Below are 27,869 nucleotides of genomic sequence, written 5' to 3' on the forward strand. Positions count from 1 at the left end.
CAAAGCTTTGTTTCTGCTGGTTTTGTTATCCTAATGTTTGAAGCCGCAATTGCGTAGAACTTTTAAAGTTGAAAACCAGTTAAATATTAAGGGATTCCAAGGTGTTCAAAAACCTTTTTAACATTTTGAGGACTTATCATCCTGACATTGCTGAAAGTCAGATGGAATATCTAATGATTTAGAAAATTTGTCTTAATTAGCTGTGGAGAAGATTTAGCTAGGCAGGGCCAAAACGTATACCAATCAATTAATTCTTGTTCTTGATCTCTGTTACCATCATTGTGCGTTTATTCATTTCAGCATAAAGGTACTCGGAGGTTGCATGTTCAGATGTCGGGGAGAAAATGCAGTCCTAAGGAATAACTTCAAAGTAAATGTGGATGTTAAAGTTGTTATCACAATAAAGGGTGGCGTGTATGATTTAAAATCATAGAATTTACAGTGCAGAAGCAGGCCATTCGGCCCATCGAGTCTGCACCGGCCCTTGGAAAGGGCATCCAACTCAAGCCCATGCCTCCACCCTATCCCTGTAACCCAGTAACCCCACATTGGACACTAAAGGCAATTTAGCATGGTCAATCCACCTAACCCGCACATCTTTGGACTGTGAGAGGAAACCGGAGCACCCAGAGGAAACCCATGCAAACACGGGGAGAACCTGCAGGCCCTACACAGACAGTGACCCAAGCCGGGAATCGAACCTGGGACCTTGGAGCTGTGAAGCAATTGAATAAAGCCACCACAGTCCAAATGGACAAGCTCGATGTGAATACACTTTTTCTCTCAATCAGACAGTCTTCAAGTAACTGGGGCGTCATTCTCCGACCCCCCGCCGGGTCGGAGAATGGTCGTTGGCCGCCGTGAATCCCGCCCCCGCCCCCACCGAAGTCTCCGCTCCTGGAGATTGGGCGGGGGCGGGAATCCGGCCGCGCCGGTTGGCGGGACCCCCCCCGCTGGATTCTCCGGCCCGGATGGGCCGAAGTCCCGCCCAGGAATTGCCTGTCCCGCCGACGTAAATCAAACCTGGTATTTACCGGCGGGACCAGGCGGCGTGGGCGGGCTCCGGGGTCCTGGGGGGGGGCGCGGGGCGATCTGACCCCGGGGGGTGCCCCCACGGTGGCCTGGCCCGCGATCGGGGCCCACCGATCCGCGGGCCGGCCTGTGCCGTGGGGGCACTCTTTCCCTTCCGCCTCCGCCACGGTCTCCACCATGGCGGAGGCAGAAGTGACTCTCCCCACTGCGCATGCGCGGGAAACTGACAGCGGCTGCTGACGCTCCCGCGCATGCGCTGGGAAACTGACAGCGGCCGCTGACGCTCCCGCGCATGCGCCGCATTTCCGCGCCAGCTGGCGGGGCAACAAACGCCATTTCCGCCAGCTGGCGGGGCGGAAATCCCTCCGGCGTCGGCCTAGCCCCTCAATGTTGGGGCTAGGCCGCCAAAGATGCGGAGACTTCCGCACCTTTTTGCCGGCGCGATGCCCGTCTGATTTGCGCCGGCTTCGGCGCCAGTCGGCGGGCATCCCGCCGTTGGGGGAGAATTTCGCCCCAGAAGTCAGGATTCTTTTCACGCCAATTAATTTTCGCCATGTAAACTAAACACCTTATAGTTACTGCCCAAAAATGTTGATTTCTTTTTGTTCTACTCTATATGAAGTACCGCGTGTGAATGTCCTATTGTGCTCTATGAAATGAGAAACATATGGTGGATCAAATGACTGACAACAAAGATCATGGGCAGAATTCTCCATAGCCTGACGCCGAAATCGGGATTGGCGATCAGGCGGAGAATGGGTTCCGACTCTGGAATCGGGGCAAGCGCCAGTTTGATGCCAGTTCGCGATGCTCCGCCGTCTCCATATCAGCGCCATCGAGTCTCGCGACTCGCGAAGTCTCAATGCCATTGGCGCATCATCAGCCGGGCCATCCGTGATGCTCCGCACCCGATAGGGGGAGTTTCCGACAGCGCGGGCCACGTGTGGTCCCAGCAGTCGGAAACCAGCCGCGCCGTTGGTCGGGGGGCTTCTGCTCAGGCTGGGGCATGTGGTGGGGGGTGACCAGGGAGTGGGCTGATGGGGTAAGGGTGGGTGGGTAGGCCGTTCAGCACGGCCGGCAACATGTTTTCTGGTGCAGCCAGTGCAGGCCGTCAGCCCTGGGCATGCGTGGCCGGGACCCGGCGATTCCCCGGCCATTTTCCATGTGATCCGTGGGTGTTCCACGCGGCACCGGTGCTCACCTCCACAGGTACCGGAATTGGTGAGCTGTTCGTGACGAATGTCCCATTGTGAAACACCCGTGGATCCGCTACTGCTTTTTGTGGTGGGTACGTTCTCATTTCTGCTACCCTTTGAATGGTTTCCTAACTTATCTTAAATTATCTTCACTATCTTCATTGCTTATCTTAAATTATCTTAAACTTAAGTGCCCCGACTCTAATTTTAGGGTTTGTGTCTGCTTGTCCAGTGCTGCTGCACCAGCAGAAAATAGCTTCTCTTTGTCTACCCGATCAATTCTTCTCAAATTCCTAAGAATCGCCAACATATCACCCCTGAACATTATATCTTTCAGGGAATCCAAACCTAGTTTATGTAATCGCTCCCCATTATGTAACCCCTGGAGCATTGGGCAGCACGGTGACACAGTGGTTAGCACCGCTGCCTCACAGTTTCAGGGACCCGGGTTCAATTCCGGCTTCGGGTGACTGTCTGTGTGGAGTTTGCACTTTCTCCCCGTGTCTGCGTGGGTTTCCTCTGGGTGCTCCGGTTTCCTCCCACAGTCCAACAATGTGAAGATTAGATGGATTGGCCATGCAACAGGACGGTCAGGGTCCTGAATGCGCACAGACCGAGGGTGCGCAGCAATGTGATCACCCAGTCTGCGTTTGGTCTCTCCGATATAGAGGAGACCACATTGGGAACAGCGAATTTCAGTAGACCAAATTGGAAGAGATGCAAGTGAACCAGTGCTCAACCTGGAATGAGTGTTTTGGGCCTGGGATGTTAAGCATGGAAGAGGTAAAGGGGCAGGTGTGACACCTTCTGCGATTGCATGGGAAGGTGCCATGGGTGATGGAAGAGGTACTGGGTATGGTGGAGGAGTGGACTAGATTATCTCGGAGGGAACGGTCTCTGCAGAATGCTGACAGAGGGAGTGAAGGGAAGATGTATTTGGTGGTGGCATCACGCTGGAGTTGGCGAAAATGGCGGAGGATTATGCTTTGCATATGAAGGCTGGTGGGATGAAATGTGAGAATGAGGGGGACTCTATCCTTGTTCTAGGAGGGAGGGGAGGGGGTGAGGGTAGTGACGCGGGAGATGGACCGCACACTGTTGAGGGCCCTGTCAACAACAGTAGGTGGGACACCTCAGTTGAGGAAGAAGGAACACATTTTCGAAGAACCATTTTGGAAAGTGACATCATCGGAACAAATGTGACGGAGGCGAAGGAGTTGAGAGAAAGGGATGGAGTCCTTACAGGGTGTAGAGTCGAAAGAGCTGTAGTCCAGATAGCTGTGGGAGTCCGTGGGCTATTGGATGTTAGTGGATAGTCTATTGCCGGAAATGGAGACAGAAAAATCAAGGAAGGGAAGGGAAGTGTCTGAGATGGACCAGGTGAAAGTGATGGAGGGATGGAAACTGGAAGTGAAGTTGATGAATTTTTCCAGGTCCGGGCGAGAGCATGACGCGGCACCAAAATAGTCATCAATGTATCGGTAAAGGAGTTGTGAGAGGGGGCCCGGATGGGCCTGGAACAAGGAATGTTCCACATACCCCATGAAGGCGACGAAAGAAGAGTTCAACATCATGTCGAGCCGAAATTCATTGAGATGGAGATGTATGGGTACAAAGCTGAGTCCTTTGCTGGGAACAGCACGCTCAGCCTCAGAGAGGCGAAGGTCGGAGGGTATGGTAAACACGCGGCAAGGGCTGGGGCTGGGAGAAATGGGGTATGAGGGATTGGGACTGGTGGAAGGCCTGGGAAGGGCAGTGGTGTTGATATTGGGAGAAATGAGGTACGAGGGATTGGGACTGGTGGAGGGCCTGGGATGGGCAGTGGTTTTGATGAGTTGTTGAAGCTTGCGTTCCTTAACATCTGTAAGATAACAGGAAAAGATTCTTGTCAAGGCGTCGAATGATGCGAAGGATGAAATGAAACTGGGGACAGGGACAGCTTTGAGAGATAGTATGACGGTGCTGCCGGAGAGAGGTGTCGAGTGTCTTCATGTGGCGGCGCATGGCACTGAGTGTGGCTTTCAGGATGTGGCGAAAGCAGCAGTTGGAAGAATGGTGTATATCCTGGAGGTACCTGCAATACTGGAGGTTATACATACAGGGTGGAATTTAAGTTGAAATTCCCGTGGGGTAAGTCGGAGACAAAGACAGTCATTGAGGAAGGAAATGTGGCTGTGGAAGCGAGTCCTGGTAAATACCTTGTCTAACACTAAGAGAGAAATGGAAACAGTGAAGGTGGATAGTGAGGGAGCGACATACGGAAATCCTGTCAGAGAGAAGAGCAGTACTTCTTCAGGGTAGGCGTTCCTGGAAGAGGTGGCAGTGAGTTAAACACTGGATAACACCGGATGCTGGAAACTGAAACGAAAGAGAAAATGCTGGAAAATCTCAGCAGGTCCCAATTGGTTTACAATAATCTGTGCGGTGCTGCAGATAAGAGCACCTAACCTGTAAATCTTTGGACTGTGGGAGGAAACTGGAGCACCCGGAGGAAACCCATGCAGACACGGGGAAAATGTGCAGACTCCGCACCAATAGTGACCCAAGCTGGGAATCGAACCTGGACCCCTGCTAACCACTGTGCTACCGTGCTGCTCATGATTGTGTTGTGTGTCAGTAATTCATCATAATGTCTCAAAGCCGGAAACAAATTTTTGGAAGTAATAGTTTTCTTTTAACCTAATTCGCTGCTGATTTATATTTACAATGACTTATTTGACTTCACAAATTTTGCCAATAAAACAGCAAACCCCCAATTTTCTCGCAACAGTTTCCCTGGTCTGTTCCACACCTCTGCTCGGCTGACTTATAGAACCTTCCTGGCAGATAAGCTGCCCAGAGACTGGACCTTGGTAAGTAGGCCAGAGTGACTGAAAGAATCAGAGCTTCTTCAAAGCTGAATAACAAAGGTGCAATTTCCAGCAGAAGCAACAGTTTCAAAGGCACTATTCATGGGAGAGAAGCTATTCTGTGGTGACTCAGTTTGTTAAATTGTTCTTCCTTGGAGACATCTTTGTGGCATTTTACTGAAATGTCACAATTTTAGGTGCACAGTTGATAGATTTTTTTTCCTTTAAATGCACTTAGGGAAAATGTAAATATAGCACTTAGGGAAAATGGCAATCACATATCTAATTTCTTTCAAAATTATATAGCAGAGAGCCTGCATTTTATATATTTTCATGTAAATCTTTGTTGCACAGAATTGTGACATTTATGACCTATAACTTTAGAGCAGGATTCTGAAACAGATTCCTGAAACTGACCACAGTACAGTGCGCCATACCACAAAATTACGTACTGTCGCGACTGCTACATTTCATCCAGATAACCTAGTTATATACAATTAAACAGATGGCCGACACACACAGTATGTACCACTCTGAACAATGCTCACGTTCGTATTTTTGCTACATATTGTGGCTCTTTCTTTCAGAAGAGCACATTGTATGTCATGCTTTCATTTAGATTATAAGATACCTTTTTAGTTGAAAATTATTATAATTACATTGCTTGACATCCCCTCTTTTCGATTTTTTTTCTACATTTACAACTAAACAGAAAGTGTTAATTACCTTGTTAAATTCTTCAGAATTGTCTTTTTACTGCAAATATGTGTTTGTCTGACTCCATATTAATAACCACTAATTATAGACATCCTATCATTAACTCAATTAATTTCAGTGAGTGGTGCATGGAAGTATTTTGTCAGTAAATTAATGTATCCAATGCCTTTCACTAAATACTTCCCAACTTACTACAATGGCAAGGAGCAGTCTGTGTACCATGAGGAATCAAATGTTTGGGCCTCATACAATGCAAGTCTGGAGATGTAAGATTACTGAAATACCACTTGAATTTTTTGAAGAAAAGAACGTGGGCGGGATTCTCCGTCCCGCCAGCCCTGTCTTCCAGTGTTGCGCGGCTGCGGGATTCCCGCAGCTGGCCAATGGGGTTCCCCATCAGGAAACCCACGGGCGTGGGTGTGCTGCCGGCAAAGCTGAGGATCTCGCCGATGGAGAATCCCGCAGAGTGTATTTGTATTTCATTATGTCAGTATGTCCCACGACAATTTACAGCCAACAAAATAATTTTGAAGTACAGTCACGATTGCAAGAAATCTTGTTACCTACCATTACCCATGTGTTATTATTATTAATCATTTGCTTGTTCAGTATTGGTGACTTGATGAGGTGCCACAACTATTTTACTTAACTGCCTCACCAAGCAATGGCTTTGTTCTTCTTCACTCAGCAATTAATTGGCGCACAACAAACATCCTCAAACAATGATCAGATACTCTGTGTATTGCGCTGCTGATTGAGGGATATTGGCCAGGACACCTGGTATAACTCCTCTACTCTTGTTCAAAAGTATAATGGGATCTTTTGCCTGAGAGGGCAAACAGAGCCTCGGTTTAATGTCTCATCCTGAAGACATTGGCAGTTGCAGCACTCACTCAGTACTGCACTGGAGTGTCAGACGAGATTGCTTTGCTCAAGTTCTTGTACCCACATCCTTGTGACTCAGGTACGAGTGCTACCAACTGAGTCATGGCTGAAACATAGGTGCCAACATCGAGAGCAGGCTGTTCTATAATATGTCAGTTCAAGGAATTTACTTGGATGGGAAATAAATCACTTCATGGGCACATCAGTGCTAACTCCCCACATTCTCCTGAATTCCCCAGTGGCCCGACGTCGGCGTAAAGAACCACTCCGGCTTCGGGCCAACCGGAAGTTGCGGAATCCTCTGCACTTCTGAGTGCGAGGTCGGCGGCGGAGGGGTTGGCGCTGTGTCAACCGGCGCCGAAGGGCCGGCGTGAGTTAACGCAAGCGCAGAACCGCCGGCGTGGTTCCGCGCATGCACAGATCGGCCGGCGTATTCTTGCGCATGCGCAGGGGGGTGCCTTCTCCGCGCCGGCCATGGCAGAGCCCTCCAGAGGCCGGCGTGGAAGGAAGGAGTGCCCCCACGACACATGCCCGCCCGCAGATCGGTGGGCCCTGATTGCGGGCCAGGCCACCATGGGGGGCACCCCCGGGGCCAGATCACCCCGCGACCCCGCCGAGGACCGCAGCAGCCGGCCTACCAGCCAGGTCCTGCCATGTGGGCCATGTCCATTTCACATCGGCGGGACTGGCCAGAAACCGACGGCAGCTCGGCGCATCGGGGCCCGGAGAATTGCCGGGGGGACGGACGCTGCCAATGGCCCCCGACCGGCGTGGCGTTATCCCCGCCCCCGCCTGAAAACCGGTGCCGGATAATACGGCAGCCAGCGTCGGCAGGGCGGGATTCATGCCACCTCCCGGGGATTCTCCAAACCGTCTGAATTGAGATCATTGGCGGGATTCTCCGACCCCCCCGCCGGGTGGGAGAATCACCGGGGGCTGGCGGGGGGCGTCATTCTCCGCCGGCGGGAGTCTCCATTTTGCCGGCGCCCGGGGGTTTCCCGACGGCGTGGGGCTGCCCCACAATGGGAAACCCCATTGACCGGCCGGTGTTACGGAGACTCCCGACGGCCGGCCGGGGCAGAAATGTGGCGGGGCGGGTAGGAGAATTTCGCCCGTGAATCCCGCCCCCGCCGGTTGCCGAATTCTCCGGCACCGGATATTCGGCGGGGGTGGGAATCGCACCGCGCCGGTTGGCAGCCTCCCCCCCCTCCCCCCCCCCCCCCGGCGATTCTCCGGCCCGCGATGGGCCGAAGTCCCGCTGCTGGAATGCCTGTCCCGCCGGCGAGAATCAAACCACCTCTCTTACCGGCGGGACAATGCGGCGCGGGCGGGCTCCGGGGTCCTGGGGGGGACGCGGGATGATCTGGCCCTGGGGGGTGCCCCCACGGTGGCCTGGCCTGCGATCGGGGCACACCGATCCACGGGCGGGCCTGTGCCGTGGGGGCACTCTTTTCCTTCTGCCTTCGCCATGGTCTCCACTATGGCGGAGACGGATGATACCCCCTCCACTGCGCATGCGCGGGGATGCCGTGAGCGGCCGCTGACGCTCCCGCGCATGCGCCGCACGGCAAAGTCATTTCCGCGCCAGCTGGCGGGGCACCAAAGGCCTTTCCCGCCAGCTGGAGGGAAGGAAATCAGTCCGGCGCGGGCATAGCCCCTCAAGGTGAGGGCTCGGCCCCCCAAGATGCGGAGAATTCCACAGCTTTGGGGCGGTGCGATGCCGGACTGATTCCCGCCATTTTTGGTGCCGGTTGGCGTACATTGCGCCGATTGCGGAGAATCCCGCTCCATTCCTTATGTTAACTTGTTCGTATTAAATTTAATCATTAAAGTTGATACTGTCCGATGTGAAAGCTTGTAAATTATTATTGGCTGTATTGACTAAATATGCATTTTATTTCAAAAAACTACATTTCCTGGGCAGCACGGTGGTGCAGTGGTTAGCACTGCTGCCTCATAGCACTGAAGACCTGGGTTCGATCCCTGCCTGGGTCACTACCTGTGTGAATTCGGGACAGGACGCAGCTGGTAGATCCCGTGAGTGGCCTCTTCCAGGATTCCCGACAGTCGTTATGCCGCTCAAGATCTAACGAGATCTCGCAAGACGTCATGATCTGGAACCCACCTACAATGGGCGGGATCCAGACTTGCATAGTTAAGTGAACTCAGCTGCTCACTTAACTATGTCTACTGTGGATCTAACTGGCCCTTGGGATCTACTGGCCTCGCCGAGGAGACCCCAGCCGGGTGCCATTCAGCACTTGCCCCACAAATGGGGACCAGGCAGAATGGCACTTGGGGGAGGTCTCCCAGGTGTCCAGAGGCCCCTGGGGGTTGGAATCTGGGCAGGTGGCACCCTGACACTGCTGATGCCACCCGGACACCGTGACACTGCCAGCCTGGCAGTGCTGGCCTGCTGCCACTTGGGCACTGCCAGGGTGATTAGGTGGCACCTCCAGGCTGGCAGGGGCACTATCAGGCACCAGGCTGACAGTGCCAAGGTGCCCAGGTGGCATTTTGCCCATGTCAGGGATCGGGCCCAGTTGTACTCTGTCCGTATGGGATGTGGGGAGGGGTTGAGGAGCCCCCAACAGGTGAATTGGGGGTTTGGAGGAGTCCACGGGTCACATTGGGAGGGGCGGGGGTGGGAAATCAAGAGACCATGGCACCATTTAAAAACGCGACTGAATGTGAGCTTGACGGGACGTTCCCCGCTGAGTGCCATTTGAAAGCAGGGTCATTCACACCTCTACAAGCACCAGGAACGGCCCCACTAATCTCCCCAGAACGGCACTCTTCCTTTCATTAGAGCACGCCCATTATAACTTGCAAAACAAAATTTGAAACTTTAAGCACTGCAACCTAATGCTAAAGCTTGCTGAATGTGTTACCTCAGTTGGCTTACTCAATTATTATGAAAATATTTTGCTTTCCGTTCTCGCTGAACTGGTTTTGGAGCATGAAAGAGATATGCTAACCTTGGGTTTGAATAGCTTGAGAAAGGAGAAGACAGAAGTGAGATAATGCTAAATTTACCGTAGACCGCATCCTCAGTAATAAGCCAGACTGCAAGGAAGGATTCGTACGTCAGGAAAAAAGAAATCTGTTTCCCTTTCATGCAAATATTAATGGCTCTCCTGTGGCAGTTCCTTGTGAGTCAGGAGTCACACTGTTCTACTATGACTGGAACTTTCCACTGTGTCATTCACAACCTCTGATATAATGTAGACGGTGACCCATGGGCGCTGCCCATGGCCAAAACAAATTGTGCACATCTTTCTTGAACTCAAAATCAAGGCTGGCATCTTAGGGTAATGCCAAGGTTTATTTTGGATGAGGAATTATACTGCTTGTTGTAGTAGTTCAGATGGATTTAAAAGGTCCCTCGGTAGAACTTGTGACTTGGTTAACAGTCCTCTTTAAGCCAATACTATTGCCCTGCCCCTCAGATGCAGGGGCCTCTTTCCATCTCCACGCCTCACTGACTTCGGTGTATAAGCCACTGCCTAGTACAATGTTAGGAATAAGCATGAAGCCGAGCTGTACACTGAAAACACTACAGTTACATCATTCCAGAGGTATTAATCATGCATGATCTTCATCTGAATGCATTAAATTCCTACCCACTGTCAGTATTGGTGACTCTTCCCATCTCATGATGATGCTGTCATCAGCATCCATGATTTAAATTTCATTTTAAAACATTTTTTTTTCAAATTGAAGGGCAATTTAGCGTGGCCAATCCACCTATGTGAACTCCTGCCTTGAATATACAGCATCTATGGGCACCTCACAGGTAAACAATTTTGCAGTTGATCCTCTTATTTTTTTTTTTCCGAAAGGCACTTTAAAGGCCAATTTCCAAACACGAAATTGTTCTTAAAAGCAGTTCCGTTCTCGTTGTCACTCCTGATAGGTCCCCAAACAGTAGTTCTACAACAGGGCAGTGTATAAACCAGGAAATATTGGGGGCTTGCAAGAAAGGTGTGGCAATAATAATGGGTAATTTTAATATGCACATAGACTGGAGGAATCAAATTGGCAGAGTTCATTGAATACATTAGAGACTGTTTCCTGGAGCAATGGTGTCCCGCAGGGTTCAGTGTTGGGGCCACAGTTGTTCTCTTTATATATTAACTATCTAGATGACAGGACTAGGGGCATTCTGGCTAAGTTTGCCGATGATACAAAGATAGGTGGAGGGGCAGGTAGTATGGAGGAGGTGGGGAGGCTGCAGAAAGATTTAGACTGTTTAGGAGAGTGGTCCAAGAAATGGCTGATGAAATTCAACGGGGGCAAGTGCGAGGTCTTGCACTTTGGAAAAAAGAATAGAGGCATGGACTATTTTCTAAACGGTGACAAAATTCATAATGCTGAAGTGCAAAGGGACTTGGGATTCCTAGTCCAGGATTCTCCAAAGGTAAACTTGCAGGTTGAGTTCGTAATTAAGAAAGCAAATGCAATGTTGTCATTTATCTGAAGAGGCTTGGAATATAAAAGCAGGGATGTACTTCTGTAGCTTTATAAAGCACTAGTTCGGCCCCATTTAGAATACTGTGAGCAATTTTGGGCCCCACACCTCAGGAAGGACATACTGGCACTGGAGCGGGTCCAGCGGAGATTCACACAGATGATCCCAGGAATGGTAGGCCTAACATCCGATGAACGTCTGAGGATCCTGGGATTATATTCATTAGAGTTTAGGAGGTTGAGGGGAGATCTAATAGAAACTTACAAAATAATGAATGGCTTAGATAGGGTGGACGTAGGGAAGTTGTTTCCATTGGCAGGGGAGACTAGGACCCGGGGGCACAGCCTTAGAATAAAAGGGAGTCACTTTAGAACAGAGACGAGGAGAAATTTCTTCGGCCAGAGAGTGGTGGGTCTGTGGAATTCATTGCCACAGAGGGCGGTGGAGGGCGGGACGTTGAGTGTCTTTAAGACAGAAGTTGATAAATTCTTGATTTCTCGTGGAATTAAGGGCTATGGACAGAGGGCGAGTAAATGGAGTTGAAATCAACCATGGTTGAATGGTGGAGTGGACTCGATGGGCCGAATGGCCTTACTTCCGCTCCTATGTCTTATGGTCTTAATATGTTGGGAAACCAACCAGGGAGGAGGCTACTCTCGATTTGGTAGTCTGTAATGAGGAGGGATTAATTAATGACCACATAGTTAAGGATCCACGCGGGAATAGTGACCATAATATGGCAGAATTCAAGATTCAGTTTGGGGGCAAGATAGTGGAGTCCCACACTCGTGTTCTGGAATTAAACAAAGGGAATTACATAGGCTTGAGGACAGATTTGGCCCATATAGACTGGGCAGGAAGGCTAAAAGGTAGGACAACTGATGAGCAGTGGCAGTTGTTTAAGGACATACTCAATTCTTCACAACTAAAATATATCCCAGTGAGGAAGCAAGATGGGAAGAAGGGTAAAAAACATCCATAGCTAAACAAGGAAGTCAAGGATATTATAGAGACAAAAACTAAGTTATATCAGATTGGGAAACTTTCAAACATAAACAAAGGGATGCCAAAAAAGGAATAGAAAGAGCTAAGGTAAATTATGGGGAAAAAAACTAGCACAGAATATCAAAAAACTATAGCAAAAGCTTCTACAGGTACATAAAAGGGAAGAGAGTTGCTCAGGTGAATGTTGGCCCCTTGGAAGATGAAACCAGTGAGTTAATAGTGGGGAACACAGAAATGGCAAAGGTGAGAAATCAATACTTTGTCTCAGTTTTCACGGAGGACACTAGTACCATTCCTATAAGAAGGGGCAATTCAGAGGTAGTGGAAAGGGTGGAACCTGGAACAATCAGCATCAATAGGGACACGGTACTCAACAAACTCTTGGGATTGAGGGCAAACAAGTCCACAGTGCCTGATGGCCTGCACCCTTGGGTGTTGAAGGAAGTGGCAGCAGAGATAGTGGATCCATTGGTTATAATATTCCAAATTTCCCTGGACACGGGTAAGGTTCCAGTGGATTGGAAAAATGCTAATGTAACATCCTTATTCAAAAAGGGAGGGAGGCAGAATGTGGGAAATTACAGACAAGTTAGTTTAACATCTGTTGTTGGAAAATTGTTCGAATCAATTATCAAGGACATAACATCAGGACATTTGGAAAGCCAAAGCACTATCCATCAGAGTCAACATGGTTTTATGAAGGGCAAATCATGTTTGACTAATTTGCTGAAGTTCTTCGAAGATGTAACAAGCAAAGTGGATACTGGGGGTCCTGTAGATGTAGTATATCTGGACTTCCAGAAGGTGTTTGATAAGATGCCGCACAGAGGGTTAATTCACAAAGTGAGATCCCATGGGATTAGGGGTAACTTATTAGCTTGGATAGAAGACTGGCGGACGGACAAGAGACAGAGAGTCGGGAAAAATGGGTCTTTTTCTGGATGGCAAGATGTAACTAGTGGGGTGCCACAGGGTTGGTCCTTGGGCCCCAGCTATTTACAATCTATAATAATGACTTGGATACAGGATGGAAGGGTCTTTTGGCAAATTCACAGATGACACAAAAATAGGTGGGACAGTAAGTTGCAATGAGGAAATAAGAATCTAACAAATGGATAAAGATAGGTTAGGAGAGTGGGGCAAAATATGACAGATGGAGTTTAGCATGGATAAGTGTGAGGTCATGCACTTTGGTCGAAAAAATGGAAAGGCAACTTATTATCAAAATGGTGAGAGATTTTGGGGTGCTCCGATGAAGAGGGATCTGGGTGTCCTAGTGCATGAGTCACATAAAATGAATATGCAGGTGCAGCAGATATTAAGGAAAGCAAATGGAATGTTGGCATTTATAGCAAAGGGAATTGAGTATAAAGGTAAAGAAGTGTTGTTGCAACTATACAAGGCATTGGTAAGACTGCACCTGGAGTATTGTGCACAGTTTTGGTCCCCTTATTTGAGGAAAGATGTAGTGACATTGGAGGCAGTTCAGAGAAGGTTCAATAGATTGATTCCAGAGATGAGGGGTTTGTCATATGAGAAGAGATTGAACAGTTTAGGCCTCTAGAGTTTAGAAGAATGAGGGAAGATCAAATTGAGGTATTCAAGATGCTAAAAGGTATGGATAAAATAGGCGTGGAGCAGATGCTTCCTCTTGTGGGCATTCTAAAGCGAGAGGTCATAATCTTAGAATAAGAGGTAGCAAATTTAAAACAGATTTGAGGCAAAACTACTTCTCCCAAAAGGTTGTGAATCTGTGGAATTTGTTATCCCAGAATGCGGTGGATGCAGGGGAAATGAGCAAATTTAAGGGGGAGTTAAACAGATTTTTAATTGGTAATGGGTTGAAGGGTTATGGAGAACGGGCAGGACGGTGGAGTTGAAGCCAGAATGGGGTCAGCCATGTTGAAGGTGTTTAGGCTCGGGAAGCTAAATTGCCTACTCCTGCCCCTAGGTCATGTGTTCTGGGGAGGCGATGCTCTGGCTGATTTTGCAATCCAGCTCTTGGTCTGTAGCATTGTAGATAGCAGATGAGGAATGTATCAGACATGATAGAATGGCAGAGCAGACCCGATGGGCCGACTAGCCTAATTCTGCTCCTACATCTTATGAACTTATGAACTTTAGGTGAGTGTGAAGTCATGGCAATATTATAAACATGCAAGATGCTACTAACTGAAATAAGAACAGAAATTGCAGCAAATATTCAGCAGGTCAGGCAGCATCTGTGAAGAGAGAAACAAAATTAACATTCCAAACCATATGAAAGGTCAGCTGGCTGAAGGGTTAATTCTAATTCTCTCCACAAGAGCTGCTTGAGCTGCTGAGTATTACCAGCATTTTCTGTTTTTAACTCAGAATTTCAGCGGCTGTAGTGTTTTGCCTTTGCAAATGAAGTGAAGTGAACACATCCAACCTCAGTTAAAAGGTATTTTATCTAAATCACAATTAAGCAGTTTTAAGCTAAAATGATCAATTGATCTCATGAGCCAATATAGAAAGGTTTATTGAAGAATAGTAACAATCACTGCGCAAGCAGTAGATTAGGCTACAGGCAAATAATCAGACTGTTGTGTGGCGTGCTGTGCTTAACAGGAAGCTTTGTCTGTTTGTGTCACATTATTCATCCCATAGGCGCATTACCCGTGGGCAAAAACAGACTCCGCAAGGCGCTCTCCAAATAAACTGATGATGTTGGAGAAAAATTGGAACTTGGCGCAGAGACATTCCCACCAAATAAATAAGAAGCCAGTTCCATTTGTGAACACAGCTCCTCACTGCATTGAGTTAAACAGCATAATGCACAGCCACTAAAATCTATCCCCGTGCCACTAAGTAAGATGGGCGACACAGAAAAGAAGGACTATCATTCCCTTTGTTTAATATGGACCAAAGTTACACAAAGTCGGGCTGTTTGAAAGATTTTAAAGGGAGCCATTCCTGGGTCTGTGCACAGGTGTTCTGGATCACATGAGCACAACAAATGTTGGGAAATTGGGCAGATTAGAGCCCCGTCTGTCATGAAAGCCTCCTGATTTTCTGTGCACTTTAATTAACACGGAAAATTGAATGAGTTCCTTTCCAGACAGGTACTCTGGCATGCTCAACTCCCTGATACTTCCCGAGCCCAGGCACAGGAAGATCTTCCAGTGTACAGTGTACTGGTGTAAACCCACCTCTTCAGATTAGTGTGCAGTGCCCATTTTCTTAAACCTTAGAAAACATAACTTGCAGTACCTGTTACGTGCTTGCTTTCGGAATGTGCTTCAACGTTTTGCCTTTTAGAAGTCCAATATTTGAAAAAAAGTCTATATTTAAATTCCTGGCAATATGATATTGGCCGGAATTTTCCGGTCGTCGGGATTCCCTTTTCCCGCAGGCAGTGCAACCCCACCAACGGGTTTCCCGGTGGCTTCAATGGGAAATCCCATTGACAAGCAGCGGGAAGGAAGGATGCCGCCGCCAGCGAACAGCGGGCTGGGGGACTGGAGAATCCCACCCACTGTTTTGTTGACATGTTGGCCGGGGTTCTCCGAAATCCCGACCAAGTGTTGACGTAGGAGTCAAAACCGGCGCGAGTGACGCGGCGTCAACGGGCCTCCAGGCCCAGTCATTCTCTTCTTCCTCGGGGGCTAGCACGGCGACGGAGTGCTGTGCGCTGCTCCGGCGTGGAAAGCCGGCCCGACACATCCAGCAGGCGTCCGCGCATGCCGCCACGGCCGCTGCGGGTCCGCGCATGCGCACCGCGGCCGTCTCTGCGCCGGCCACCTGGGCAACATGGCGGAGTCCTACAGGGGCCCGGAGCGGAGGAATACAGACTCCCGGAATGAGCGCGCCCGCAGATCGGTTGCCCCCGATCGCAAGCCTGGCCATGGTGGAGGCCCCCCCCCCCCCGGAGTCGGCTCCCCCTGCCCCCCCACAAGGGCGGCCCCCAGAACACCGAGGTCCCGCCAGGTAGGACCATACCCGAACGACACCGGCGTGACTTGGCGGAACTCGGCGAGCACTCGGCCCGTCGAGCGCGGAGAATCGCCGCGGGGGGTGCTTTCAACGGCCCCTGACCGGCACTGCGGCGACGGCGCCGGCGCGTTTGGTGGCGATTCTCCGGTCGCCGGAGAATTGGCGGCCCGGCGTCGGAGCTGCGTGGCGGGATTCGCGTGCCCTCCGGCGATTCTCCAACCCGGTGCAGGCTCGGAGAATCCCGCCCAATGACCTTTGAAGGAATCCTACCACAGAGTGATTATTGCTTGTTTTTGTTCATTGGGATGGCAGTTCAAATATAGCTCAATTATAAATGTAAATGTCGCTTTTAACTTCATTTTTTGAGTTTTCTGACCAGATCACTAAAATGATGGAATTGAAGTGTTGTTTGAATTCTTGACAATGACACCATGGCCCTTAATTATTGTGGTGTTCCCTTGACATCCAGCAATAATTTTGGCAAAAGGAAGGTGGAGACAGCGGTGAAGCAGCTTAAACTACCATTTTTGATTTTTTTTCTCCAGGGCTTCCATAGTTCTCACACCAGAGGACCCTATGGAATTTACACACACGCGTGTCATGGTGATTAAAGTGCAGTTACAAACTGCTTTGCATCGACTTCTCTTCAAAGACATCTAAGCTGCCGTGGCGAAGTAATTTGTTTCATTTCCGTCCTCACTTTATTTTCCCCTCTTTGGAATGATGTAAATGTATGTCAGCTGTTTCCTGTTCCTCTGGTCAAAGCCTTTTACTCCCACCTCTTCAGGTCACCTTGGTTGATGACACTCTCAGTTAAAGAATAAAATTGATGTCACGGGGCAGCTTATTGAACTTATTGAAACAGCGAATCCTAGATTACATCACTTACCCATAATTCCTGGCAGGAAATCACATGTCCTTTCAATTTGTTCGCTTTGGTAAAGTGACCACAGAATGTGGTGACCATGGCACCAGGGAGCATGCGAGAACTATTCACAGCAGCTAACAGGTGAAAAAGTGAGCGAGCGTTGAAAGCATTGACCTCAGCACAGAGTTTAGTACTATGTGAAGAGAAAATCTGTAGGAAGAATGTAGCATTGGCTCCATACAGTCATTACTGAAAACTGAGTTTTCGTCTACAGTGAATTTACAAGAGAATTACTGAAAAGTGCAGCTATCTTTAACCACCAAACAATATGATCTTTAATCAAGGAGGCTTATCATTTGGAAACAATGTTTTGTTTTAAAATGATTCACAAGAAAACAAGAAAGAAAAATGACCAAACCTCTGAGAGAATTCTTCAGCTTTTCAGCACATTTGGAATAGGTATTACTAGCTCTATGGCGCTAATTTGGATAGCCTCTGAAAAAGGGGGAGGAGGCTTATGATGTATGGTTAGCCTATGTCCATTGATTGCAATGTCGTCAAAAGCCAACTTTGTGCTGCATGCTCACTTCAAGATCTCTGGGTGGGATTCTCCGCTCCCGGGACTAAGTGCCCATGCCGTCGTGAACGGCGTCGCGTTTCACGATGGCGCGAACAGGGCCAGGGCATGACCTATTCTGGTATATATTCTGGCACGACCAGCACGGCACTGGAGTGGTTCACGTCACTCCAGCCTCCTTACGCGGCGCCAAATGGGCCGCGCCAACCCGCGCATGCGCAGTTGGGGCAGCTCATTCCTGCGCATGCGCAGTTGGGCAGCTCATTCCTGCGCATGCGCGGGGAACTTCTTACACACGCCCGCCCCTCACCAACATGGCGCCGGGGTTCTGGGGCCAGCCGCGGAAGGAGGTAGGCCCGACGGGGGGGAGAGGCCGTCCCGCCGACTGGTGGGCCCCGATCGCGGGCCAGACCCCATTGGAGGCCCCCCCGCCCCCAGTGAAGGAGCCCCCCCCCCCCACACAGGCCGCCCCCACCCCCCAGCGTTCCCGCACAGTTCCCGCCGGCAGTGACCAGGATGTTTTATCGCCGGCCGCTCGGCCCATCTGGGCCGGAGAATCGCCGCTCGCCGTTCGCGGCGATTCTCGTTGGCGCTGGTTTTGGGGGGGGGAGAATCGCGTGCGGGTGGCCGGGCAGCGTGGCGCGACTCGCGCGGCGCCCCGGCGATTCTCCCACCCGGCGTGGGGTGGGGGGGGGGGGAGAATACCACCCTCTGTATTCAGCCAGCACTAATCACACTGTTTTAAAAGCAAAATACCGGGGATGCTGGAAATCCGAAATAAAAACGGAAAATGCTGGTGTCATGAATTTGCTTAGCAACCGGCGTAAAAAGAATTTAACAAAACATAATGGAATGCGACCTGCTCAGCAACCGGTGAAATCTGCCTAGAAACATCAGTGGCCAGTATTCAAAATGCCAGATGAGATGCGCCTCTCCCAGTAACAAGATTAGAAGGCAGTTAGTTTGACTCAGATGTGAGCAGATTTAGAGTAGAAACAGAGTACCTAAACAATTGGGGAGATCAACGAGGTATGACAAAGCCTAGAGTCAAGGAGGATGATAGGGGCAGACAGCCAAATATACAGAAGGCAAAATCCAAGTGGAGCAAAGGTAAATTGGTTGGACCCCCAGAAGCAAGGTAGGCCAGTTAACACCGAGCAGGCAGAAGCAGACAAGTCAGTTTCTAGCTAACCCACAAGCACCTCTCACTGCTGTAAGATTTGCGTCCACATGTCACAGCTTGCGTGCACTGCTAGCTATTTAACCATGGCAGCCTTGAAACCAAACACATTTCACCTTACTGACACACATCCTCCTCCGTCTCTCTCTTCGACAGGAAAAGGTGACAGCAAGAGCTTACCAATGAGGGACAGATTTGCCTGCATGCCCTAACCCACCATGCAGAAGATGGTGATGGTCATTATAAGGACAGTTATTATTAAGGTTGTGGCTAGTGGGGGGATGAAAATGTAATAAATGTCCTCATTTATAGTCCTTCTCATAACCTAGTTCTCCCTCCTCCCACAATCTCTTCTGATTTACAAATGACAGATGATGTAACTGATGCGACCATCAATTCACATGAGACAATTAGTAGAAGTGAACAGTGGTTTTAATAAGCTAGATCTGTGCCTGCCTGCAACTGCTCTGTACTGATTGCCGCCTACAGGCTGCAGATCTATATACCACCCCCGAGGGGGCGGAGCCACAGGCAGAACCCACAAGGGCATCAACATAATACAAAACAATACAGTGGTGAATTGTAGTGGCAAGGCGTTTACCACAGTAACCATGAGCTTCCTTCTCCCTCCCAACTTCTCCTTGTGCCGCAATCTTAAACTTGTGCCATTTTGCTTTCAGCTACCCAAGAGCTGCAACCTGTCCAGGCAGTGGGAGAAGACCAAAAAGAGACTGATGATGAAGACACAGCACCATCACTCAATTCCACTCACAGCCCCCAGCGGAGATGCTGACACTGTATGTATTTTCAAGAGCAGATCTGCACTTGCTGTGACATTGGGCACAGGATCATTTGATTGCTCCATGTGCCATCCTAGGGGTGTGACTGTTGCTCCATGGGCCATACATTTTCTGTCTTCCCTCCGGATGATAGCATTCCTTCCCCCACCCTTGCTTCTCCATCAGTGTCCTCTCTGTCAAACAGCTAGCCCAGACAACTCCTGCCCATGCCATGGTGGTGCAGTCCAAAGCCAGGCATTCTAAGCCCAGAGCTGTGTGAAGTCAATGTTCAAGGCCATTTGCAGTCTCTGCCAGTGATAGTCGGCAGCCGTTTGCCAGTCATGCTGCAGCCACTGGGGCAGCACTGTGTAGGAAAACTAGCACAGGCAAAGGCACAGGGAAGACAGGCACGAAGGGAATTCACATGTGTGAATAGTTGGCTTTTGTATGCAATATTATCATAGAATTTACAGTGCAGAAGGAGGCCATTCGGCCCATCGAGTCTGCACCAGCTCTTGGAAAGAGCACCCTACCCAAGGTCAACACCTCCATTCTATCCCTATAACCCAGTAACCCCAGCCAACACTAAGGGCAATTTTGGACACTAAGGGCAATTTATCATGGCCAATCCACCTAACCTGCACATCTTTGGACTGTGGGAGGAAACCGGAGCACCCAGAGGAAACCCACGCACACACGGGGAGGATGTGCAGACTCCACACAGACAGTGACCCAAGCCAAAATTGAACCTGGGACCCTGGAGCTGTGAAGCAATTGTGCTATCCACAATGCTACCGTGCTGCCCCTTATACTGATATTATAGAATCATAGAATCCCTACAGTGCAGATGGAGGCCATTCAGACCATCAAGTCTGTACCGGCCCTGCCCTATCCCCGTAACCCCGTGCATTGATCATGGCTAATCCTGCACAATATTTGCGCATAGACATATCGGGCATGGGCAAATCGGTCATTGGCCTGCAGGATGCACTGCCTATGTGGCTACACACCAGCTGGATGCTGAGGTTGGGGAACCCCATTTGGTTCTAGTTTAGAGCAGATTTAACACATGCTGCCCACAAAGCAATGTGGATACAGCCAGTATCCTGCACCATTGGGAAGTCTGCACTTCCTTCAATTTAGTCTGCTGTACTGGCTGCTCACAATGTGGTTGCCTCAAGATTGGGGACACCAAATGCAGTTTGGATGGCTACTCTGTGGAATATCCGTTCAGTCCACAAGCGTGACTCCGAGTGTACTGTCGTTTGTCATTTTAATTCTCCACCTTACTCTCATGCTGATATCTCTGTCCTTGTCCTGCTGCACTGTTGAAGCTCAATGGAAGCTTGAGGAACAACACCTCAGCTTTCGATTAGGCACTTCACTGCCATTTGGACTTAACGAGTTCAACAATTTCCAACTGCAAACTCTCCCTCCATTTTGTTTTCTTTTCTTTGTACACCTGGTCTCGGCACAGTTTTCTTTTTCTTTGTTTCTTTGCTTGCCCCATCACCGTTCCCTTTGCCCCTGGAAGTCTAGCTCTTCTGTCATTCAGTCTCTCCCGCCTTCTACCCAATCACAGATCCAGCCTCCGGTTGTCCTTCTCCCGCCCACCCTTTCCTCAGAAGCTGTTGCACCCCTAACTTCTCCCAGTTCTGATGAAAGTCCATTGATGTGAAACAGACTGTTTCTCTCTCCGTAGATGCTGCCTGACCCGATGGGTATTTCCAGCATTTATCGAGCTCCAAAATGGCACCTCGGCATCAAATTAGCACCGCATGCTGACTGACACCTGATCAGCCTGCTCTGCAGACCCCAGTGGATGTTCACTGCATGCATGAATGTCCTTGAATATGATTCGCCCCAGATGTGTGTGCTCATGCCATGGGTGCTATTTTGGAGCTCCAAGGGTACTTTTAGCATCTAAAAGAGTGGGTGCAAACCGTCCCTATTGCTCACACTCTGTTTTCATTGATTGTAATTTAAATGCACACAAGCGGAGATAGGTCGGGAATAACTGCCACCAGCATCTTGCAAAGTAATATTTATCTTCTTGCTGATCAGATTTGACGTGCCAAAAGAATGTACGGCAGGGAGCCTGGTTTTGCCTGGAGCAGAAAGAGGTATAATGTTCTTGAGGTTATGACAGGACATTTTGCTGGCGTTCTCATTTGTCTGACCAGCACTTCATTCACGGTGAAGTGCGATTTCCACTCACCGCGGACAAGCTTAACTCGTCTCCCCTTCCCAGTGTGAGTCTGGGCCATGGTTTTACTCAGTTAAAGAAAAGAAGGATCCATGTGTGTGCTGGTAAACCTGGTGATTTACTGTGCAGTGCCCCTGACATGCCCAGGAGTATTAATTCCCGAGAAGGAATTCTCACAGGAACAGTGCAGCATGCATCCAGTTCATAGCTGAAGGGGGAATCTGTCAGCTGTTGCCTCAGACTATCCATTAACAGAATCTAAAACCTACAGGTACTTTGCTTCATTACAACTGACATGGGGGAAGCCAGGAAACTCTGGCAATTATTGCATTAAATCAGTCGTTAGTCCTTTTGTACATTTTCCACAACTTTGCCTCTGTTTACAGATTCAACGGTGAGTCAGCTTTGCTGCATCAGTTGGATTCGCAGCTTGAGCCCATATGTAAACTTGGCTAATCATGGAAAAGAAGTACATTCAGTCTCCCCTTGTACTATAACAGAGCCTGTAAATCGCTAAAACGTAACAGAAAATCAGTATCCATACTGTTTCATTCATCGCCGTCTTTAATTACACGTGTTAACTACCCCAGTGGAGTGTTCAGTATCCAGCGTTGTCACAAATCAGCATTCAAGCGCTTTAAGATATTCACTGTTGAGATGAAGTTGATTAACTGTGGGCCAGCTTCTTCATTCCAAGTTCACCAATGGCTTATCCTCCCCGATGGACTAATTTTCTTTGGGAGAAATAGGCAGGAATCCCACAGTTGGCGGATTTGGAAGAGACCTGAATTATTTTGCCTTTATGTTGGGGATTCTTTTCCAGATTGTTTCACTGGCAAGTTTTTCCAACTTTAATATTCCTCTGAAATCGGGGTGGTCTAAAAATCGAGCCTTCTTCCATTCGTTTTTTTAGGTGCTTGGCACCCGACTAAGTCTGTCAAATGGCAGGCGGGAAGTGCATCTCAGACCCAAAAGGAGGCACCTGCCACAACGGGTAAGGATGGACAAGTGGTGGCACTTACCCAGGCCTGGAGCTGTTGTTAGGCCTTTTCTATGCACGAACGAGTAGCCGAATGCCTGTTCGAGCTCTCCTCTCCAGCATTGGTTTTCTCTGATGCAGCCAGAGTTGCACTTGGGGTAATCCAGCCCTCGGGATCATCAGTGACAAAGAAAATGTTGCAGGCCGTGAAGGAGTCCACACCGAGTTGTTAATAGGAAGTAAAGTTTTATTGCAATAACTATTATTTACAGAGCAAGAAAGATCCCAGCCAGGTCTCTCTTGTCAGTACCCAAACTGGCCGACTTTATGCAGAAGATAACTATACATAATTTAGCGTTCTCTGCCCCCTTTAACGGGAGTGTTGGTATTCAGCGAGGCTCACGGGGAATTTAATCATTGCCACCTCGTAAGTCCCATGTGGGTTAGGACAGAAAATAAGTAACTTATCAGAATGTTCACATTCTAACGCTTCGCAATTACTTGCATCTCTAAATCCTCTCCTTATACTTGACACTGCTCCTGACCTCTTCTCTTCACTTCCCACGATTCCCGGACCCTCGGCACTATTATTGGTCACCCACTGATCTCTGGACCTCAGCCTGAATCTTTTGCCTCCCCAGCTTAACCAAGAACTGACCTAATTACTTGGAGAGTGCAGGATGTTTTTACAGTATGAGTAGCAAGGCTCATATTGATCATCTCATGATCTTATTAGAAACTCCCAGAAATGTTATTGTCACATGCCATGTAGATAATCACAGCACGATCTATCAATCCTAGAAATGCTGTCAGTTGTTTCAAGCATCTATTACTTTGTATTGCGTTTAGATGTGGTAGGTGATTAAAAGTTCAATGAGAGGAAAACTGTCATTTCAAGTTCTTTCTAAAATAAAAAGTTAATTCTTGTTGCTGAGCAACCCCCCAGGAACTGGATCAATGGCACCCAATACTAACTCGTCACCACGACTCAGATCTATTACCTGACTCTAATCTATTTACTCCAAATAAACATCAGGAAGACTGACCTACCTGATGCCTTGGCACTCCTTCCTCCCTAACTCTGGTCGAAACATGTTACATGAAATCCTGGGGTTCTGTTCAACTCTAAGCGCGGAGACTCAAACCCCGCATTCTGCTGCATATTTCTGTGATAATCTTAGTCACATTGTTCACCTCTGCTTCATTGGTCACCTCTGTGGTAGTATGTATTGGGGGTCATGTGGGACTGGAAGCCCTAATGTCATCATTGGCTGACAGATCCCGGGTCCTGGTTGGCCGTTGACCTCATGCTCCGCCCTGAAGGCGAAGTATAAGAAGCCGGTGCCTTCCCCCGCAGGCCAGTTTACTATCGGGCTGCTGGGGAACAGACACGCTTAATAAAGCCTCATCGACTTCACTATATTCGTCTCATGGAGTCTTTGTGCGCTACAACCTCTATCCCTTCTGTCACTTCCAATCTGACAGTGGCTTGCCAGGTAGCTGGACACTTACGATCCCCAAGGTTAGCCACATGCCAGAAAGCTGCCAGAAACCCAGTGTTCTGAGTTTTAACCTGTTCTGTTGCCAACAGGTAGCCTGCTCAATGACTTCAGGGAGATCTGACTCCAATCTGAATTTGGGCTTCTTGACCAGGTAAAGACAGTGGAAAGATTAATCCAGCCCAGATAAGACCCAAATGGGCACTTCCTTGCCATTTTGGGGTTAGGAGTGATCACCTGAACCACACAAGGGAAGCCTATGTCTCCTCTACCGCTGCTCCCACCCCTTCCTGAATACAAGGCCATCGCAAATTGGGCCTCAGAAGAGAATCTCACTCTCTATCTTGTGTCGGCTCTTGGCCTCCACCCAAACTGTGTAATTTTCCACCTTACCCACTGATTTCCTGTGCAAAATGTATATGACGCTTGGGGGTTGGAGCCTAGTCCTCATTTCTGGAGCAAAGAGTAAGTTTCCACCTCACCTTGCCACCCATTCATCCAAATCCTGACTAAAGTTAAAATTTGGCACTTTGTTTTTCTAAGTTCCCATTTGCTGGACTCGCATTGGCCACCTCAAAAAACCCAATTTGTGGCATCTCAGTCATCTGTCTTTTTCTTCTTCGGCGATCCCTCGCTAATGAGTATGATGGTCCACATAAGAAACTCCATGCTACTGGTCATGAGTTCTATGAGTCCTTACATGGCTAACAAACCGAAACCTAGAGGCGCATCTTCGACCGCTCACTTGGCAGGTGTTTCCGGGAGATGGGATTGATCCTTGGGCTCCAGATCACTGGTATTCCTTTCTCAGGCTCCTTACCCGGGCCTCCTCTTGCCATCAGGTGCCCTCGAAGAATTGTGACCTTTCAATCAGGAGATTCCTCCAATAAGCCTCTTATGAACAAGGGTTTCCCAGGTATTGATGTCTATGTTGTATTTCTTGAGGTAAGTTTTCAGGGTGTCTTTGAAGCGTTTCCTTTGTCCTCCTCTTGTTCGGGTGCCTTCCTTGAGCTGGGCGAAGAAGATTTGTTATGGCAATTGAGACTCTGACATTCTAAGCACATAGCCGGCCCAGGGAAGTTGGCTTGGCCTCGGTGTCCAAAGATGTGCAGGTTAGGTAGATTGGCCAGGCTAAATTGTCCCTTAGTGACTGAAAGGTTAGTTGGGGTTACTGGGTTACGGGGATGGGGTGGAGGGGTGGGCATAAGTAGAGTGCCCTTTCCAAGGGTTGGTGCAGACTCAATGGGCTGAATGACTTCCTTCTGCACTGAAACTTCTATGATTCTATGATTCCGGTGTTCTTGGCTCCTTCAAGGACGTTGATATTAGTACACCTGTCCTCCCAGCTGATGCGGAGAATCTGTCTCAGACAGCATTGATGGCACCTCTGCAAGGCCTTGAGGTGGTATCTGTGCGTAGTCTAGGCTTCTGAGCATGTAGAAGAGTTGAGAGGACTACTGCCTTGTGCATAAGGATCTTGGTATCAGCAAGGATGGCCTGATTGTCACAGACTCTCGCCTATAGGTGTCCAAAGGAGGCGCTCGTGAATTGGATATGATGTTGAACATCCAAATCAATGTCATCCTTAGATGAGATGTAGCTCCCCAGTTAGGAGAAATATTTCATGTTTGGGAGGGTTTCTCCTTTGATCTTGATGGAGGAAGAGACCGGATCTTGCCCTTGGGTGAGTTGGTAAAGGACTTGAGTCTTCTTGAGGTTGAGGCTGAGACCACTACTTCAGCATGCTTCGGGAAAAGTGTCAAGCATGGCTTGGAGATTCTCTTCTCAAAGAGTGGAGATGGCGTTGTCATCGGCACACTGAAGTTGCACGAGCGATGCCAGTGTCGTATTCTTTTTGGATTTCAACTGGTTGAGGTTGACAATTTTTCTGTTCGTCCTGTAGATGTTGTCCACTCCACTGGGAAGCTTGTTCTTGACAAGGTGAATGATGGTGGCAGTGAAGATGGAGAAAAGGGTGGGGGAGTGATGACACATCCCTGCTTGACTCCAGTCTTGACCTCAAAGGTTTCTGTCTTATTTCTGTCGGTGAGGACTGTTGTCAACATCTTGTTGTGGAGGAGTCCGAGAATATTGATGAATTTCTTTGGACAGCCGGCCTTTGACAGAGTCTTCCTTAGAACATCCCGATCGACTGAGTCACAAGCCTTGGTCAGATCGATGAAGGCCATGTAGAGTGGCTGATGCTGCTCCTGGCATTTCTCTTGAAGTTGTTGAGCAGTGAAAATCCTGTCCACTATTCCACAGTTTGGTTGGATGCTATTCGGGCTTTCCAGAAGGAATTCTTCAGAGACTGGAGAAAACGATTAGCGAGGATTTGGGCGATGATCTTCCCGGCGAGTAGGGAGATTCCTCAGTAGCTCACGCAGTCCACTTTGTCTCCTTCCTTGTAGATGAGATGATGGCCTTATCTGCCTAGTCAGCAGAAAGTTCTTCTCTGTCCCAGATTTTCAGGAACAGCTGTTGGAGGTGACGGTTGATCCGTTCTCCTCCAAGTTTGAAAATCTCTTCTGGAATCCCATCCACTACTGCAACCTTTCCATTCTTCAAGTGATCAATGGTGGCTTCAACTTCGTCCGTGCTTGGTGGGAGTCCAAGATCATCTTTGATGAGGAGTTGAGGGCTTTCCTCAAATATGACCTAATCTATGATTGTATCACTGTTTAGGAGATGTTTGAAGTGTTCTCTCCATCAAAGGCTGATGCTTTCTCGATCCTTTATGTCCTCATTCCACACTGGTTTGAGGCTGAGGGTGTTGGGTCCATATATTGCTTGACAAGCACGTCACCTGGGGCTTTTTCAGTTGCCTGCATCCCGTCTCACGTCACATCATCCTGGTCCATCAACCACATCCTTGTTGACTGGCACTGTTTCCCAAAGCATGGAATTTAACATCCTGTATCTTCTCTTTTAATAATGTTATGGCATTACTTCACGCCATTCTACACCTACACCCTCCTTATATTCCCATTTCTATTCTCCAGATGTTTTGCCTGTGTGTCTCTCTCTCTCTGCGTCATCATCAATGCTCAAATCTTCTGCTCCCTTGCTCTATTTTTATTCTCTCTCCAATCCTCCCCATATTGTGAAAAAAAATCCATCTTTTATTTATTAACAACTCCAGAAAATGCTTTGAGATATGTTCATCATTGAAGATAAGTCTTGGTTGTTCTTTCTGTAGAGCTGCCAAAGAATTCTAATGGATAAGCAAGCATTGATGGAAAAATTAAAGGGCTTAACGTGGTTTTCTCTTCTCTCTGGTGGACATCAATATTGTAAATTATATATTTGTTGATTTGCCACTTTGTTGGTCATAATTATATTTGTGAGCATTCCTGGTCATGATTGTTGGTGTTTGCTAAATCAAATTTCTTTGAGCAAAAAAAATCAGATTTTGTTCCTTGCGTTACAAAAAGTGTTTTTTGTACAAAACTGGGGTAATTTCAGAGCACCGCAGTGGGTAGTTCCACGGTGTATAATAAAAAGTACAAAGGTCTCCGGTTGTGCATAATGTCTACGGTTGCACAGGAATTACTTGTGTACATGCTTCTGAAAATGATGTTGACTTCTCGAAAGTCTGGAGCCTGTGGCAAGGAGGTATGCAAGACTTCCAAAGCTATTAAGTTTTAATGCACACAGGGTTTCTTAGGG

At 48.6% G+C, this 27,869-nt stretch overlaps 1 long non-coding RNA gene across 4 annotated transcripts in view; it reads left to right on the forward strand.

Moving 5' to 3' along the window:
* Window positions 1–27,869, forward strand: part of LOC140395593 (uncharacterized) — a 222,982-nt gene that overhangs the window by 149,427 nt on the left and 45,686 nt on the right. For all 4 annotated transcript variants that reach the window (XR_011936242.1, XR_011936244.1, XR_011936245.1 and 1 more), the window contains exon 2: window positions 19,418–19,534. This is a non-coding gene — a long non-coding RNA (uncharacterized lncRNA). The remainder of the gene's footprint in view (window positions 1–19,417; window positions 19,535–27,869) is intronic.

This window comes from Scyliorhinus torazame, chromosome 18 (assembly GCF_047496885.1).
Source record: "Scyliorhinus torazame isolate Kashiwa2021f chromosome 18, sScyTor2.1, whole genome shotgun sequence".
Classification (NCBI taxonomy): domain Eukaryota; kingdom Metazoa; phylum Chordata; class Chondrichthyes; order Carcharhiniformes; family Scyliorhinidae; genus Scyliorhinus; species Scyliorhinus torazame.